Source organism: Condylostylus longicornis, unplaced genomic scaffold, assembly GCF_029603195.1.
Source record: "Condylostylus longicornis isolate FDR11 unplaced genomic scaffold, ASM2960319v2 ptg000018l, whole genome shotgun sequence".
NCBI classification, from domain to species: domain Eukaryota; kingdom Metazoa; phylum Arthropoda; class Insecta; order Diptera; family Dolichopodidae; genus Condylostylus; species Condylostylus longicornis.
In genome coordinates this window covers 11475313-11495263 of record NW_026577987.1, presented here as the reverse complement: position 1 = coordinate 11495263, position 19951 = coordinate 11475313, and the positions used below count along the sequence as shown (strand labels likewise).

Sequence of the window (19951 nt, the reverse complement as noted above, 5' to 3'; positions counted from 1 at the left end):
AATGATATTTTATTTTATCAATTTATAGCCAATTATGGATTTAATAAATATTTAAATTTAAATCTAAATGAAATATCAAAAATTGAAGAAATTGGTCTTAAAATAACATTACGTTTTGGATATGAAGCGACAATTCATCCATATTTTGGAAATATAACTCTATTACAAATTTTATCTCAAACTGGTTCAATTATTTGTATCGAATTGGATTTAAAAGAAGAAAATTTCAAAATTCAAGCATCGCATATCATTGAAACCACAAATAATTGCTTGAATATCCCAGTTATGAAACAGGTTAAACAATTTTAAATTATTTGAAATTTAACACCTTTTACCAAAATGCAAGTCGAACATTAGCTCCAGTTATTCAGTCTATAAGACGGTGACTCGAGAACAAATGACATTAAATTTTGGCACACGGACAATTTCGAAATTGAAGTAACGCTATGTATTATTTTACATAATTCAGTTTAAGAAGTGTAATTGCTAAAAGTTTTAAAACAGAACAGTATTACTGCAATTGTTTGTTTACTGATTCTTTACAATACAAAAACTTTGAATGCAGTATACTGAAAGTAATAGTTATTAAATGAAGTGATTAATTCGATAAACAACAAAAGTAAATACACATGTGTCGTAATCGTCTTAATTAGATTTTTATTAATCGCTGAATAAGAAAATTTTGCATTTTGAATATAAAAGTTCCAAAAATTAAAATTTATTTACTAACAAATATTTTCTTTTTCATTTTTCTACAAGCAGTCACTTGCTGATGGAAAATGGCATACCTTGCAGATATTATATGGACCTAACCATAAGAAATTAATAATCGATTGTCAAACTATCTTCGAAATAAATTATACAGAACCAAAACAATTTCTATTTCATGAAAATATCAGCATTTACAATGTTATCATAGTGAAAGCAATTAATATTTACGGTCTTTTACAAGTTAGTTCTTTTTCATTTTTCAAATTTATTATAATCATAATTTAATTTTAAAATTAATTTATTAAGGTCGATATCAAACATATTATTTTGAGTCCGATTACAGCAAAATTCATTTCATCTTGCAATCCTTCACATACAAGTATTAAAAGTTTAATTAATAAACATCGCGTTGAATTGAGTAAAAATTTTTTATTCTCACAACAATATCGTGATTGGAATGATGAAATTTTTTATCGTTTTGACAGATCATATAAAATGTCATTTTTAGTACCGGATGTCATGTTTAAAAAACATTTTGAAAAGGATTTTATTTGGGGATTTCAAATGAATTTTCGCATTTACAATACATCGAATGCAAATGAAATTCAATTTTTATCATTGTATGACTCAAAATGTAATCGAACAATAAGTTTTAGTATGAACAAGAATATTATTTTAACATTCAATTATAATTCATATAACCAAAATGGCTTCAAGAAGAAAATAAATATTATTCTCAAAAATTTAGTAAGTATAAAATATTGGTAGCATGCCCATTGAAATTTTATTTCAAAATCAAAACACTAAGATATTTTTATTGTAAATTTGTAGATTCTTGATGGAATTTGGCAAAAACTGACTATAAGATTTGTTAATGAATTAAAAAGTAAATCATCTAGCACGTTTCTCACTGTAATTAAATTTTATTTAAATAAAAAATTGATTAAATCTCAAGATTTAAAGGAAAAAAATTATTGCTTCTTTGGAGATAGTTTACAACAGGCCACAATATTTGAAAATATGATTGCTTATCCATTACCAATTGTATGTAATTCCAAATACATTTTTATTAAATTAAATATTTTTATATAAACGTACAACATTATATAAATTAATAAAAAGTTCAATATTTACAGATCGATATTAAAAAGATGGAAGTGTACACCAACGATTATATAAAAGTAATAAAAATTTTCTAAATATTTTCAAACAAAAAAAAAATTAATATTAAAAAATTCATATCGTTCATTTGAAAAATTTATTTTACTATACACATATCCAAATAATATGAACACCTATTCCTCATTTTACGCGAAAAATATTCGTACAATTTGAAAAAGTAATTTTTATATAGAAAACGTATGTAGAACGAAAATAGCTATGATTAAGATTGAATTAAAAATATCAGTGAACAAATATAATAATAGCAATTTGTTGTTTAAAATCAATTTATATTCACAATCAAAATTTAGTTTTTTTTTCATGTTTCCATATGTTATAGCAAATTAATTGCTAATATAAAAACGAAATTCTTGAAACATCAAATTTATTAATTTTCTATAAAAAATTTTCTATAATTCAAAACCAATTAAGACCATCTAAAATGAATATTAAGTTAAGCGAAGAATAAGTGTATTTTATTTAAAATATTTTACATTTTTTCAAAGAATTTTTCTATACACATATACAGCATATAGATATTACAGATGTATGTGTAATGCTAAAAATATATAAATATTATAATATGTACAAAGTCATTATGAAATGTCTAAATAAATAAGAATGCAATAATAAAAAGTTCTTATAGAAAAGAAATTCACGGTAGATTTATGTATTTGTGTTATGTGTACACTTTATTTTACAAAATAAGCAAGAATTATTATTTTTTATTTATAAAACGGCATTAAAATTTAATCTATTAAATATTTAATATTAAATTTGAATTATTAATTATATTTGTTTTTAAAGTATAATTAATTTCAATTTGACATTTTTGATGAAATTTTTTGAAATTTTTATTTGTACATATGTACCCAATCTTTAATAAAGTTGGGTCAAACCAATGGTTTGTATTGTAGCACTTTTCCCTTCAGCAAGTGAAAATTCTGCTTTTAAATACAGTCTATGCCTATCTATCACACTATTAAAATTATTTTCATTCATATACAAAACTTTTTATAGAATTGCATACATTTAGGATGATGCATACATGCAGTCTTTGAAATAAAGCAAAAATTAATATAAAGAGGGGTTAACATAATGCTCGATTTTAAGGTTTAATTGTGTGAGTTAAGAAAAATAATTATATTTTTTAATATCATGGAATTTACCGTTAACTGCTTGCGTTTATAGATATTTGAAAAAGCTTGCGGAGGGCGATAACTTGAGAGGGGGTGGAGGTGGAAAAAAATTTTCTTCTAACAAAATGCACTATTTGTTAATGTCTAAAAGCCCCTAAAATTTCAAGCTTCTATAGACTGGGGTCTAGAAGAAAAACGATATCAAAAATTTGGAAAAAAAGGACTTTAGATAACGGTAAATTTGAACTGCCATTTTCTTTTCTAAAGTTTATCTATAGTATGCCGCGCTAGGGAAAGCAAGCCGCTGCCTTTCTGCGTTTGTAAAATTTCAAAAATGCTTACGGTTTCATTGCAACAAATAGTTAAAAAAGGCCATTTTTAAGGTTTTGGGGGGGTATAACTTCTAGAGGGGGGCAGATAGGTAAAATTTTTGTTCTACGGAAGTAAGTTTCTGGTAAAGATCAGCTTTCTATCTTCAAGGATGTAGAAGTTTTGTAAACAAAAAAAGTGTCCATGGACGGACAGACGGACAGAGTGAAACTAATAAGCACTTTTTTTCAAAAATTTTTTGGAAAAGTGCTAAAAACAGTAATTAAATTGAAATAGAAGAATTAATTACCTAACATAGGCTTATGTTAGAACGGGATAGGAACGCGATTTTCTGAGAAATTTTTTAAATGAAGTTCTCAAAACTTGATAATTTTGAAGAAATCACATACATCTACATATATGAATATTTATATAAGCAAATGTATTAAAATCAAAATAACCAGCATAATTATATAGCTAGAAGGTATGTAGTTTAAAAAATACATTTAACTTTTAAGTGCACATAATGTGACTCTAAAATATTTACAATATTCATAAATTAAAAGATTAAATAAAAAAATTGATTAAAAGATAAATTAAAAAAAAATATTAATAAATAAAAATAAAATTTAAGTGACCATCTTGTAATTTATGCATTGAATTAATTTATTCATTCGATGTAATATAGATAATCTTTTTTAATATCGTAAATTAAAAATGATTTTCTCATAAGATTTTTTCAGATTTGTCAATGTTTTTTGAATTTCTTAAAGATTAAATATTCTTTTGTCTCGAACAAATGTTAAGCATATATAATAAATTTCAATTAAAATTAAAAATTAGATGCAAATCCGTAAATTTATGCAATTTAGGCTTTAAAGTTTTTTATAAAAAAAAATTAAACATTATTGCTTTGTATTCCCGTATTTATATGCTTGTAGAAATTTCATTTTATTGATTCGAATTATTTATAAAATCATTCCATCATCATCTTGTTGTTTTTGCATTTTAATTTACGAGTACAGCAATAATTTCAATCAGGATATTAGAGTATAACATATGTATGTATGTATATGTATTTAAGACTAAATTGTATGTATAACTAAATTATTTATTTAAGTTAATTTCATTAAAAGATTTTTATTTATTTATTTATTTATTTAATTTGATGCTTAGTTCAAAAATCTTATTCCTCATCAAAATTTTCTCTTTTATCAAAAAATATAAAGTAATATAGAAAAGCAGCTTATGTATAAATATATATGTGTAGCTATCTAATATATGAGTGTTTTGTACATCATTGTAAAATAAGGTATTATAAAGTTTTTGTTTCTAAATACAGTAGATTAATATTGATTAATTTCAAAACCAAACGTTGATTACTAAAATGTTCACAAGTTTTCTCCGGTTTTGTGTTTAAGACCTACACAGCAAAAGTTGTAAAGTTAAGATTAATTTCTTGTACTATAAACTTAAATTTTTTATCTATATCAAAGATAAAGTAATTTTGGTTTCAATTGTTTTATAAATTTGAAAAGTTGTTAAACTTTTTCTTCACATTTGTATATATAATGTATACTCATAATTTACTAACATTTACACATAAAATCCTCAATAGAAGCTTAGTGGGACTCTTAATAGACGTGTATAGTAAAATTTCATAAGAATACCTTAATACATTTGTGTAATTGATTAAATGCAATTTTTGTGGTAATTCTGAAACAGTATTTACAAATCGATTTGGAATTTCTTAAAGAATTATTGAAAATTAATTATTTGTATACGTACATTTATTATTATTTTTAAATTTTAGCTCATTTCATATATTAAAAGATTTCAATTTTTCATTAGTGTAGAAAAAAATTATTATATATAAAATAATTAAAATATGTTTTTTGTTATTTCATATAAGAAAAGTCTAGACAACGAAAAAAACAATGGACGGGCAGAATTTTTAATCGAATATTTTTTTTAATTAGTTTTAATACACTATTAAATAATATAAGCAATAAAATGTTTTTGTTACCTAAATTGAGTCCTTGTTTTGGAAGAAATTTGAATTTCTCTTATATTGATTCATTTATCGATTTTTTTTTTCAGTCAAAATTTAGTTAATGCACGTGAATTAATTTTGAAATTATATTAGTTTCTATGTGCATACGTCGAAATTGTAAAATTTACAATTTCGTTTAACTTCAAATTTAACTTTTAATTGATTTTTTTTTTAAATTTTAGAACCTTACTATTTTCTTTATTTCGTTCGAATTTCATCAATGCAATTGTGAAGTATAGTTGGTTTTAAAGTTATAAGTGAAGGTATTTTAAAAACTAAAATTTTTCTCAAAAATTTAATTTGAAGGTTTGAATTTACCGGTTGAAAACCGGATTTTTTGAACTAAGAGACTTTTCCCTTAAAGTCACGCAATTACATAATTACTCGTAAATTTTCAAAAGAACGCTATTTTCTAATCAAATTTAGTTGTATTTTATGAACAAATATTTCTTTTTGTTTTTTTGATTTTTTTTTTAGGATATCAACTTATTAGATTATTTTGATTTGGAGTATTTCGCAGAGGAAACTCAAGATTCTGGAAAATATTACCATCTTTCGAATCAATTAGAATTAGAAAAAGATATTCAATTAAATTTCAATAAAAATTTAAAAATTTTATTATTTGAAATTGATTTTAGAATAAGATTCCTGCATCGGTATGCATGTGGTGATCAAATAAATATTATTCAAATAAAAAATACTGCAATAAATCAAACTTTTATATTGTCAATTGAAGCTACTACTGATTTTCAATTAAAGCTTAAATCATCTAAATACAAAATATTCGATTCTTATTATAATCATGGTGCAAATGAATTTTATCACGCTCGAATATTATTAAACAAAGTACAATTAAAAATTATGAAATATGAGTAAATTATGGAACAAAAAAATTAAATTAATATTAAAATTTTTGCAGAATCACATGGATGGAAACTTTAAAAATTTAAAAATTATTTTATCAGAAAATTCCACTTCATATAAATTTGATGATTGTACAACAGCATTGGGTGGTTCTACAAAAAAACATCAAATTTTTAAGAATAATTTGAGTTATTTTAAGGGTTCAAAACCATTTGTTATAAAATTAGCAAATTCTTATCTAGAAACCAAAAAATCAATTCTTGAGGTAACGAACAAGTTAAAAAATAAAATTTAAATTTTAAAATTATTTTTATATTTATTTATTTTTCAGTTTGATCTTAAAACAATTAAATTAGTCGATATTTCTGATGAAGAAAACCTGCTCTGTTCACATACCGATATTATAAATGGAAATGAATTTTATAATGTTGATTTTTCTAAAAATTTCCCATCTGAATATCAGTCATATGAAAATAAAAATAAATTCTTATTTTATAGATTGAATTCATATTTGGAAACGGAAAAAGGATTTCCAAATTCTTTTATAAAAACTTTTAATTTTAAAAAAAATCTAACATTTGAATTAATTTTTCGTCATAATGGAAAAATTCACGGTCATTTGATTATTTTTTCATTAAATGATATTATATATAATAATTATATAAAATTATCTGTGTTAAATAACGAAAATAAAGTGAATTTAATGCAATTAAATATTTTAGCATATAATTATAAAGATGCTGATTACATCCAAAATCAAATTGAATTTAATCAAAATAATGTAAGCAAATGACATTTTAATATTATAAGAAATTCCAATATTTTTTAATTCATTCGTAGATATATGATGGAAACTGGCACCATATTATAATTCAAATAATTAATAAAAATTATGATAATGAAAATGAAAATAATCAATCAGTAAAAATTTGGGTTGATTGTATTATTAAATCGGAAAATAAAATATATGGACATTATCAAATTTATTCGAAATTACAAACTGTATTCTTTTTAAAAAATAATTTAAATAGAACACTTTCTAATGTAAGTTTATTATAAAAAAAGAAAACGAGAAAATACAAAAATTTTTTCATATTTTAAAATTTCTACAAACAAATTGAAAATTTCAATTTCAATTTAAATTTATTCAACTATATTTTATTTTTCTATTTTTTTTTTTTTAAGTTTGATTTTCGGAAAATTTTGGCACATGTTGATAGCAATTCTATTTCCTGTCCATCACTTACTTAAATCAACATTAATTATACTCGAAAAATGAAAAAAAAAACATTTGCATACAAAAAGTAACATATTTTTTTTTTAACATTTTGCGTTTTTCTAAATTTAAAATTTTAAAATATTTTTAATATAAAATCATAAAAAATTTTTAATATATGTATCTTGTATATTTGTTACATTTAAAATGTTTGAAATTCACATTAATCAATAATTAAAAATTAAAGGTAATAATGGCATTGAAATTTATTAAATTAATTCAATAATAAATTTTTCATTAATAATTATAGTTGTATATGTAAATTAAAATATATAGAAGATTGAAAAAAAAAAAATATTTCCTATAAATTTTAATTTGAGTAAATTCCCATTAAATTATTACTGATCGTATACCAAATACATTAAAAAAAAGTGTCAAATGATTTTAATTAATTATGATTATAAAAATATTTTAATATTTCGAATTGCCAAAAACAATAATCACACACTTCTTCATATACATATCTATAATTAAACATAAAATAACTTGAGTACAATGTTTTATATGTTTTATATGTTCTTAAAATACACAAAATAAAATATTATAAAATAACTAATCTAAAATGTATAATGGTCGGACTTGGAGTATACATTTTGTAGGCAAATTTAAATCCTACCTTAACAGATTTATTTACACAATTTTAATATTTTGGAGTACAGTTTTGAAATTAAAAATTATATATTATTTTTAATAAATTTAAGCTGTTTGTAAATATTTTTTGTGTATAAGTTTTTAATGCAATTTGTTCTCACAATAGGTCTAATCAGAGATGCAGTTTTAGTAGCCAAATAAGTCATTAATTTATAGTTTTTACGCAATTGTATTTTATAGATGCATTTACAAATGATAATACCAAACGCATGGAAATACATAGTTTTAATACAACGATCTATTTTTCAAATTATGAATTATCTTTTAATTCAATGATTTTAACTCCACAAATATACACGAAGCGCACAAGTCTCCTAATTATACAAAAAACAATTCATTTTTTTCCTTTTAATAAACTAGTCCCATTAGCAAGTTTTTACATCGGTATAAGAGAATTTTCATAAAATAAGTATAATATTTGCTATTATTACAGTTTAAAAGTTCAACTACTCCAACGACAGATTTTAATGATAGCGGCTAATATATCTACTTCATATACTGTAAACTTTCTTTTATAATTCCAATTATTCACAATTGATTTTCTCTTTTGAAAGGTTTTTACGTAGTTACAAGCACAATACATACGCATGTAATAGCTTCTACCATAAATAAAAATTATTTTAAGAATGTTTAATAAATTATTTTGATTTCTTGCAAAAGTAAAAGTTAAATAAATGAGTGTGTGTATAATATAACAAAATAAAAATTTTGTATTGTATTATAATATCAAATGTATCATAGGTTTAAAAGGGATGAAGATTGAGAATCACTGCTGCAGATCATAATAATTACAAAAAGAATAATTAATATTATATATACTTAAAAGTAAACTTACAAAAAGTGAAAATGAAAAAATTATCATCTCATTTATTTTAATGAATAAATTATTAGGTCTTATAAAATAATGAATTTGAAAATTTGTGTTAAATTTTTGAACATTAAAATTTTTTTTTACAAAATTTTGAGAACAAAAAAACCATACGGAAACCATAATTTAAATATTTCGAAAATTCATTTGACATAATATTTATGAATTTAATTGCATTTTTGTCATTCTTCGAATAAAATAATTTCGGAATAAAATAAATGCATGAAACGGATGTGTCAAACGCGCCGCGGAGGGTGGGGTGGAAGGCGGAGGGGAGGTGAGGGTTATTTGATCATGCTAAGCTTTAGTAACGAAGACGCAAAAATTCCTAAGGATTTATTTGTTTATTGGAAGCCAAGGACCATGCCGAATACAAATGTAAAGGATCTCAATCGGTTTATAAAATCAAAAAATATTAAACAAGTTTGAATCATAGACTTTAATTTCAAAATCTCTAATTCCAACTTGTTACACATATATAAAACATACTACATAATTGAAACAGGATGTTTAAGTTTTCACTTAATAGAAATTGTAATAAAATTTTTAAAATGTTTTCTAATTGCAAACAATAATAAAATGTTAATTTATGAATGTAATAAAATGTATACACAAACACTTTATTATATTTGTTTATTTATGCATCATAAATTTATATTCAATAAAAATACAACACATACGATACAAATATAGTTGTAAAAGAGTCTCTAAATTCCAATTCTACAAAGTAATAAAATTTATTTGCCCACCCATACAAAATGTACATGTATTATGTTTTTAAACATTATTTTAACAATTTTCTGGGTGAGAAAAACCAAAAATCAATTTGTAAAACATATTCTGTTATATTGAACTTGAAGAAATAAATTTAATATATTATATGAAATATACACATACATGCATATACATAATATATGGTCGAACATAAAAAATAAAGAAATAAAATTAAAGCAACAAGTTGGAAAGATAAAAATGGAAAAGAAATTACAACACAAAAAATTAGTCATACAATATATAGACACGATAAAGAGAAACCAAAAAAAAAAAGAAAAAAGTAAGAATCGTCATCATACATTGAGTTAATTTTGAACATGGTTTCTTCAATAAGGTCGGCAAGCGCGACATATAACATAAAAACAAACTCTTATTAATTTTTCACCTTTACTTATTAATTTTTCATCTATGTATTTAGAAAAATTTATTATATCGCACATTTTATTGCTATACATAATATACAAGGATATTTCTAGCACCATATGGTAAAATAATAAGATGGAAAAATAATAAAATATAAATCGGCGTACCGCATACATAAATTTCATATGATCTTTATAAATGGGAACATTAAATTTCTCATACCCATGTATAACCATTTATAAATACTTCTGCCTTATGTAAATTTAAATTTCTGTTTAAATAACATTAATTATTCTGTTTATATTATAGGAAAAAAAGGAAATACTTATTCAAAAATGAAAAGCAACCAACAGGAAAAAGCCAAAAAAACAACAAAAATTAAAAACGAAAATAAATAACTTTTTCAAATTATTTTTGTACCAATTACTCTTGATTTTTTTCTTTTTGAAGAGTAATTGGTATAGGTTGGGCTATACATAGGTAAACGAAATCAAAAATTTAATAAAATAACCAATTTCTATTTATAAAATAACAAATATAATTTTAATTTTATATTATAGAAAATAAAAATTTTCAATATTATTTTAAAATGAAATTGTACGTGTGTGATTCCCTACCTGTGAATGTAAATGAAATTTAATTCGTTTCTCACTTTTATTAGAGTTTTCATATTAAACCAATGTTCTCGAAAGATTTTTTGATTTTTTTTTTAAACCTATCAAATTTTTGTTTATGTAAAAAAAGAGTTATAATAATGTGGCAAAGTACTATTCCTGCCTCATACAGCTTTCGCACCTTCCTATTACATAAAATCTAAAATTATTTAAAGTGTTCAAAATAAAGTCGGGTCAAACCAATGATTTGTAATTAAGCAACGTTCTCTTCAACAAGTGAAAGTACTGCTTTTAAGAACAATCTTTGTATACCTACTACATTATTAAAATTACTTTTATTCATATATGAAACTACTTCAAGAATTGCATACAATGGGGATGAGCAATTTATGCCGTCTTTCAAATTAAGCAAAAAAAATTTAAAGAGGTGTTGACATAAAGCTCGATTTTAGGGGTTAACTGTGTGTCTTAAGAAAAATAATTATATTTTTTAATGATATTCAGTTTACCGTTAGCTTATAGAAATTTTAAAAAGCTTGCGGTTTTTTCCAATATAAGATGCCAAAAATTCAAATTTTACAAATTTCTAGAAAAATTTCCTTCTAGAGAGATAAACTATTTTTTAGTGTCTAAAAGCTGTTAAAATTTCAGACTCCTACAACGTATGGTGTGGAAGAAAAACGGTATCAAATATATGGAAAAAAGCGCACTTTAGATAACGGTAAATTTTAAAGGCCATTTTGTTTTTTGAAAGTTCACAGTATGCCGTGGTAGAAGAAGCTAGCCGCTCCATTTTTGCGTTTGCAAAATTTGAAAAATACTTATAGTTTCATTGCAATAAATAAATAAAGAATGGCATTTTTAGTGTTTCAGGGGGAATAACTTTTAATGGGGTGGGGGGGGGGGGGAGATAGGTGAAAATTTTGTTTTATGGAAAAGGGTTTCTAGTAAAGATCTATGTACGTATGAAATTTCAGCTTTCTATCTTGAAACGTGCAGAAATTTTGTAAACATGTCCACGGACTAACAGAGTAAAACTAATGAGCACTTTTTTTCAAAATTTTTTTGAAAATTCTAAAAAGAGCTCTTTCAAAATTCTGCAATTGCCATGTTCAAAAATAAAGTTAAAAAGGATAGTAAATAAATTTCGCATACTTTTCGCAAAAACGAGATATTCCTCGTTTTGTATTTATACGAATAAATTTCTCTCATTTGATAATCGCAAATTGATTTGATATTAAAAGAAAATTTAAGATTTCCGATACTATCATGACCTACTAGATCACCAAAGATTTAAACGGTTAGTTAAAAAATCAAGTCAAAAAGTTTTTTAAAGCTTTTCATGCTAACTTATTCAGTATTAATTGCTAAAAAGAGTAAATTATTTATTATCAATTCTCATTTAAGTACATGCATACATACATATTAATTACCTTCTACTCCATTGAATTGTTATTATCTTTCTGGTAAAAAAAAAATTTGGATATAAAGTTTCAATTTTTTAAATTTAGTTCTTTTATTTATAACTTAGTATAAATTTTTTTCATAATTTCATATCTTCTTCAAATAATTTATTTCTGGTTAAAGTTGTTTTGCTTAAAACTCAGTAATAGTTTGTATTTAATATCAAACCTTTATCTAACTTTAAAATTCCTTTTTCTGCAAACAGTTGTTAATAAAATACCCTTAAAAATATTTTTTCCTTCAGAAGTTTGTCATATAAAATTTTAAATAAATATTTGATAATTAATTGAGATTTTCACAGTTGTGCAAATTTATTTTAATTTTAAAGACATTTATTAAACCCTTATTCATTATTTTATGTAAAAAAAAACCTACTCAAACATATTAGAAACTTTTTTATTATAACATTAAACTTAAAAATTTTAATAGATTTTTAAAAAAATAATAATTTTCATTTATTTTTAATATCAAACATTCATTTTATGTTAATTAAAATTTCTATTTTTATATTTAAATTATGAGACTTATAAAAAAAAAGCATTCATAATAATTTTATTCGTATCTCCTTTTTTTGAATACCTTTATGTATATAGATAAAGAGGTTATACGCCCACAAATAATATAGTAGTATAAATAGTGATTTTCGTGGGTTGAAAAAACCTTAAGGTACTTATAAAGGATTTGTGCTATATTTTGTTTTTTTTTTTTTTTTAGCTTTTTGTGTTAATCTTTCATAATTATGATGAATAATTCTGCAAAAATCTCCTCAATTTTATTTTAATTTATATAATATGACAAATAAAGTTGAGGTTATAAGAATGCATATTAGTATGTATTTTTGTAATTAATGGAATTGCTTTTCGAATATTAATTTATAATACCATATTCTATATATTATATAAACAGTAGACTCACATTATTGTAAGCTAATAAATTTCGAAAGGGATTTAGATACTTAATTGAACTGTTTAAAGGAGTAAATAGGACCCCCTGAAGGAGGACACCTTCAATTAAAAAACTTTTGAATAATAATATTGAAATCTTCATACAAAATAATTTTGTATTCAAAATTTTCAAATAGTTCATTTGTTTCTATGATATGGTGTATATAATTGCGACTTTACTGTATGTGTTTATATACGTATATAATGTATAATTTGATAAAAATATGTAAAATAATCTCATATTTACTAAAATACGCAGCATTTATTTCTAGACAATCATTTGAAATCAGATTTCGTGTTCGAATCATTTTTTAGTACTGAAGGCAAAAATTAAAGGATATAGTAAAATATAATAAGATATTTAAATAATGAAGTTGTCAATTAAAGAAAATTAGCGGTAAACCGACTTGATGTAACTATCAATTTTGAGAAGAAATCTAACAACTTGATATTCGTTTATGTACATGGTTTTCGGGTCATTCATCTAACATTTCTGCTTTCTAAAATTAATTTATAAAATATATGAATTTGTACAATTTTGCAAAGCTGCAAATAATATTTTCTCTAAAAATCTGTTTGTGTTGTATTTTGAATGGTGTAAAAATTTTATAAACAGACGGACAAACGGACGGATCTATTAAAACATTTTCAAAAAAATCTTCGTTTTCTCGAAAATTTTTTTGAAAATATGCCAAAAACTTTTATTAATTAAATTAAGGGATATTTTAAAAAAAAAAAAAAAAACAAGATTTTTTTTCCTTTTCTATATTACAATTAAATATCATATCAATAATATAATAATATATGTATGTATGTAATCTATGAATATAACAAGTAAAAATCAATTTCATTTTGTTTTCATTATTATTACGAACACCATTATATTAAATTAAAAATGAAATTTAATTTAATTTCTTATGTTCATTTTGATCTATTTTTCTCCTCGAACTGTGATACATGCACATTATGTCTATTATATTGTATACGTATATCGAAATTTATGTGTTAAATTCATAATTTCACATTTAATTTAATAATTATATATTATCGCGCCAGATTTTTCTATAGACAAAATTATACATTAAGTAAATTACAGATTTTGAAGGTTTATTTCAATAAATTATGTACGAATGTATATATATATATATATGTACGTATTTCCAAGTAGCTTTTAGTCCTTTGTTATGAAAAGAATAAAAAAATAGACTTAGATCAAATGAGTGGTTTATAAAAAAAAAATACAGTTGACTTAATCAAATTTATTGTATTTTTCCAATAATTAGTAGTTTAATGTCTTTGGGTGCGTTAAAAATATGACGATTGGATTAAGGCAAATTTGGGAAAGTCTTATATTTGATATAAAATTGAGAAATCTGACTTACGATAACGCAGAAACAACACAGGTTTAATACATGATAACGTTTGATTTGCATCGGACCTCTATTTTCATTCATACATATATAAATATGTAAGATAATTCATTACTACTATTATAAAAATGCTTAAAACTGCAGATTAAACATTAATTTTAGAGCCATTTTAAAATTAATCCTTGTTTCAAGCAACAAGGAGTTCACAATTATATATAAAAAATTATATATGAAGTCAAAAATAGCAAGTTCACAATTATATATGAAGTCAAAATTAGAGGACTATAAAAAAATGAATGAAAATAAACCCAGTTAACGATAAAGAATGTTTTGAATGACATTGGTGGATCCTAACATAATAAAATATATTAATTGTACATGTCTACATTGATATACAGTATACCCTATATATGAATGTGGATGCTATATATATGGATATATATGAATGTACATATTTGGAAAATTTTGTATAATTTGTGTAATTTTACCAGACTGACCATTTTTAACGCATAATGTATTCGGAACGGATAGCATCTAGTACATACACACATTTGAAGAATATGTGAATAAGTGCGGCGTAATTTTGTTTTTAATTCTTTATTTATTTTTTAAAAAGATTTTTAATGGCGTTAAATTCTTTAAAATGTCATTTTAAAACTAAAATTTCAGACTAATTCAAAAATTATTAGTCAGAAAAGGAACGCCATATATGTAAGTATATAAAAAAAATCAAATATTTAAGCAAGAAAATGAATATGGCTCATCATATTTAAGACCATTTTCAACATTTTTTGTAATCTAAGAAGAAAATAGTAACCTCATAAATAGTACTAGAAAATAATTATAAATCAGAAAAATCTATTTTATAAAATTAAATCATAATAATTTTACCTTTTATATAGTAAAATTTAAATAACAAACTAGATTATACTTTGGGAACTACACAGAACTTTAATTTGGGAATATTATTATGAATTAAAAATACCGAAACTAATGGTCACCCTATATGTTAATCAATATAATAAAATTATAATAACATATTTTGTAAATCAAAAAATATTTAATAGTAATGTGAAAGTATGTTTGAATAATGAATTTTTATTTTTTTTGAACGTCCGAAAATCTATAAATCGGTTACAATAAAAAATTTACCAAATAATTACAGTGTATAAATATAGTAATAGGGTTATTTCAATAACAATTATCGAAATTAGTGTTTATTTTTAATATTAAAAACAACAACAGTCAAAGCTATTATATAGTTTATTATTTTTATATATGTATATTGGTTTTGTGGTCCAATTAAAATGTTTTATTACCGCATAACAGTTTAATTGACACCAATAATTTGATATGCATTGATAGTCTCATATCAAGATTTTTCTTTTTTTTTTCAAATAATTTTAAATAAAAATATCAATTTACTACTATTGAATTGTTGTAAGTTCTCTTTTCTACCTGTAAGATTTAAGTTGTGATACTGACCGTCATGAGTTTGTACGTCTGTCTGAAATTATTTAGCCGTATCAATAGTCCGATTTTTATTCTCCCTTTATACTGTTCAAGTTGGCAGAAAGTGAGTGTGTATCTTTAGATTCGTATAATGTAATTTTCAAGAGAAGCATTTTTCACGAGGAAGAAGAAAATTTGAAAAATAATATATCCATTAACAAAAATTAGAGCACGGATTTGAAGTAATTAAAAAGGTGGCCGAAAACAAGAGATCCATAATTAAAGAATATGAAACAATTACTTAAATGAAATCGACATGATAATCAAACTAAAATTGACTAATTTCTAAAAACAAAAATGAAAACAAAGTAAAATTACTCCTGAAAAATATTACAATTGTTTTCGTGCACTGTAAATATTTTCCTTATTATTTAGAATTTTCATACCCGTACGAACGTATATAATATAGTAAATACCAGAACCACTATAGTAAATACCAGAACCCTATTTAAATAGGACATGATCGGAGCACTGGTTCGGGTGGTAGTAATATAGAAAATATTGAAAACATATACAGTACTGAAATTTTGCATAATTTAATATAGTAATATAGGAACTTAAAGTCATTTTCAGTCCTGTAGTCAGCTATGACATAACATATTTATTAGCAAATAGGATAACAAATTCGTACGGGTATCACAGAGTTTACACGGTCAACTCTATTTTTTCTCGTTGTTTCTTATTTTATTAAGTTTGTTATTATTATTCAATTTTTGTCTAAGCATTTTACGAAAAAAAAAAAAAAAAAAAACAAAAATCAACATTCATTCAACGTTATAAAACGTCACTATTTTGAAAACAAAAAAAAATGTTACAAAAGCTTTCAAATACATCACTTGTTTACAAATTATTTTAGTATAAAATCTCTGAATATATCAAAAACGGTAAGGAATAATATTAAAGACTCAACTGAAAGGGTAAATACAATTAAATGATTATTAATGAACATATTAAGATAACAGTAAAAAACATAGTAGTAAAAAAAATTATTATACTCATACGAGTATAATTTATTGGAAACTATATATGACCCAAGTGATTGATTATTGCATCGGAAATAAAATACTAGAACGTATCTTACCTATTGGAAATCACATACTTCAAGAACATACAAATATATTTATTTATTAAATCAAAATTTTGTGGGTTTAATTTTAAATATGATCACATATTGTTATCTAACTAAATTTCGAGGAATTTTATGAAATATGCTAAAAATTCATGAGCAAATATTATTTAGATCTAGAATTGCGTCTGTAGAACTATGATATGAAATTTTTTTAAAAAACTGTTTTATGTAAAATTCATTATTCATAGAACAACTACAAAAATTAAATTAGAAATGTCTATCATATATTATATATGGTATGAGATCTTATCTAACTTTATTCCTTAATTTAGCAAAAATTCAAAAACTACGAAACCGCTTTTTAATATAAAGAAATAAAGCGCTATCAAAACCCATTATATGTACACATTTGTAATAGATACAAGTATACTATTGTTAAATTATCAAAAATTCTCATAAACTTTTAAAATTAATTTTAAAATATACACACAAAATTAATGCTCGTTACTTTTACCATTAATCGGCCAAATTCTTGTTCAAAAATCTCCCATTCAACCAATTTTGTAACAGTTACATAACATTAATAAAGTTGTGTCAAACCAATGGTTTGTAATTTAGCACTTTTCCCTTCAACAAGTGAAAATACTGCTTTTTAACTATATTATTAAAATTGCTTTCATTCATATACGAATATATTTAAAAAATTGCATACCTTTCGAATGAGCATTGTAAGTATACAATCTTTGAAATAAACCAAAAAAAAAATTTAAAGACACGTTATCATAACAATGCTCGAATTCAAGGGTTATTTGCGGAAATTAAAGAAAATAATTATATTTTTTAGTGGCATGTAATTTAGCTTTCTGCGTTTATAGAAATTTGGAAAAGCTTACGGTTTCGGAAATATAAGGTGCCAAAAATTCAAATTTTACAAATTTCGTCAGACAATAACTTGAGAGGTCGTGGAGGTAAAAAAAAATTTCTAACGAAATGAACTAGTCATTAGTGTCTTAAAACTGCTAAGATTTCAGATTCCTAAACCTTTCGGTCAAGAAGAAAAACGATAAAAATAATTTGGTAAAAAACGGGCTTTAGGTAATGGTAAATTTTAGCAGCCATTTTTTTTTTAAAGTTCAAGTATGGTATGGCGTGATAGAAGAAGTCAGCCACTATTTTTCTGCGTTTGCAAAATTTGAAAAATCTTTATGGTTTCACTGTTATAAATATTTGAAAAATGCCAATAAAGGAAAACGGGAATTATTTTCTAATAAAAACAAATTGCATAACTATAGGCCATTTTAACAATATGTCTTATATTTGAATCAATTTATTTTTAAGCAATTTTCTAACTATGTAAATTTAAAAACAAATCTAAAATTCTATTGTTAGGAATTGTCAATTAAAATTATTAAAATTATTTCTCATGCCACAGACACATGCAAGTTACACATCGACATTGAGTCTATTTTTGATTAAAAATTCAAAATTCTCAAATAAGCTAATTTTAATAAAAATTTTTTTGATCTTTTATAAAAAGTGTCAGTTACTAGGTTTTTACTACCTTTTTTTAATTAAAATTAAAGCTATAAGCGCCCTTAAATACAAATTGGAAACACAATTGTTAATTCCTGAGTTTAAGATGAAAAAAATCAACATAAATGAATAAGGACCAGAAAAATGTTATTAGAGGATATTTATGATTTCTATAAGAAAATTGAAAGAATTGGTGAAAACAAGATAGATTGGTGCAGAAAATAATATTTAACATTTCTGAAAATATTTCATCTATATTTGTATGAAATTTTGCCGGTTTATTTTGTTATATATATGCACATATTCATATTTTTTTAAACGAAATTTAAGCCCAACTTATGTTATGAAAGAAGAAAACATCGTGTGTTTTTCCTAGTGTGTCTTAATATTCCAAATTTACAGTGACCATTACGGTTAGAATGATACATATATATGTTATGTACATTATAAAACTAAGAAGAACGGTAAAAATATAAAATAAAGGTGTATTCTAAAATTTATTAATAAAAGGACCTTTTTGAAACGCAATTTATTTTTATGTTTTTTTTTTGTAAAGGTAATCACAATTCTATTTTATAACTTGTAATTGACATGCAATAACTCAATTTCATTATGATAGTTTAATATTTTAATAGTGGAATAACAGTTGTGATACAAATAATCCTCAAAAATATTTAATAGTATATTAAATTATCATAGGTGGGGTTTATACATAATATGTGTTATAAAAATAAAAAAAAAAAAATAAAGCAATTAAATTTTGATTTAGGTGAAATATGTGTATTAATTTTACCGTTTTCTTAAATGATATTCTCCTCAAAAGTTTACAATTATTTTAATAATTGATTCTTTTGCTTTTGTCTTTTTCTTTTTCAAAAATACTAATATGATTTTTTAAATAAATATAATTTGTTTATTTTTCTTTTTATAAATTTTCACTTCATTTCAATAAATGTTGTTATAAATAAAATTGTAAAAATTTTTTACTAAACTTATTTTATAAATCCTTTGTTTTCGAACACCAAAAATAAACTAAGATTTTTATTTCCTTACAATGAAATCCGTTTAGTTTAGACGAAAATCTAAATTAGACTATTTCTATTGAGAAAATGTTAAAAAAGGAAAGCTCTCTCCAAATCGGTTTCCTTTCTCTGTTGTATTTTCCAACATGCATAATTTATATAAGAAAAAGCAAAAAATAATAAAAAGAAAATTCACCTACGCTAATGTGAATAGAAAAAATTAATATAGAAAATCATGAATTGAAGGGGAAATG

The 19951-nt window shown here is 23.0% G+C and overlaps 1 protein-coding gene across 2 annotated transcripts in view; it reads right to left on the bottom strand.

Annotated features, from left to right (window-relative positions):
• The window catches only part of LOC129606191 (calbindin-32), a 75965-nt gene extending 56238 nt beyond the window's left edge, over window positions 1-19727 (bottom strand). Inside the window, exon 1 of one of the 2 annotated variants that reach the window (XM_055516348.1) lies at window positions 19469-19727. The gene's annotated coding sequence lies outside the window, so the exon portion shown is untranslated. The remainder of the gene's footprint in view (window positions 1-19468) is intronic. The other variant, XM_055516349.1, reaches the window with a different exon arrangement.
• Between the last annotated feature and the right edge of the window lie 224 nt (window positions 19728-19951).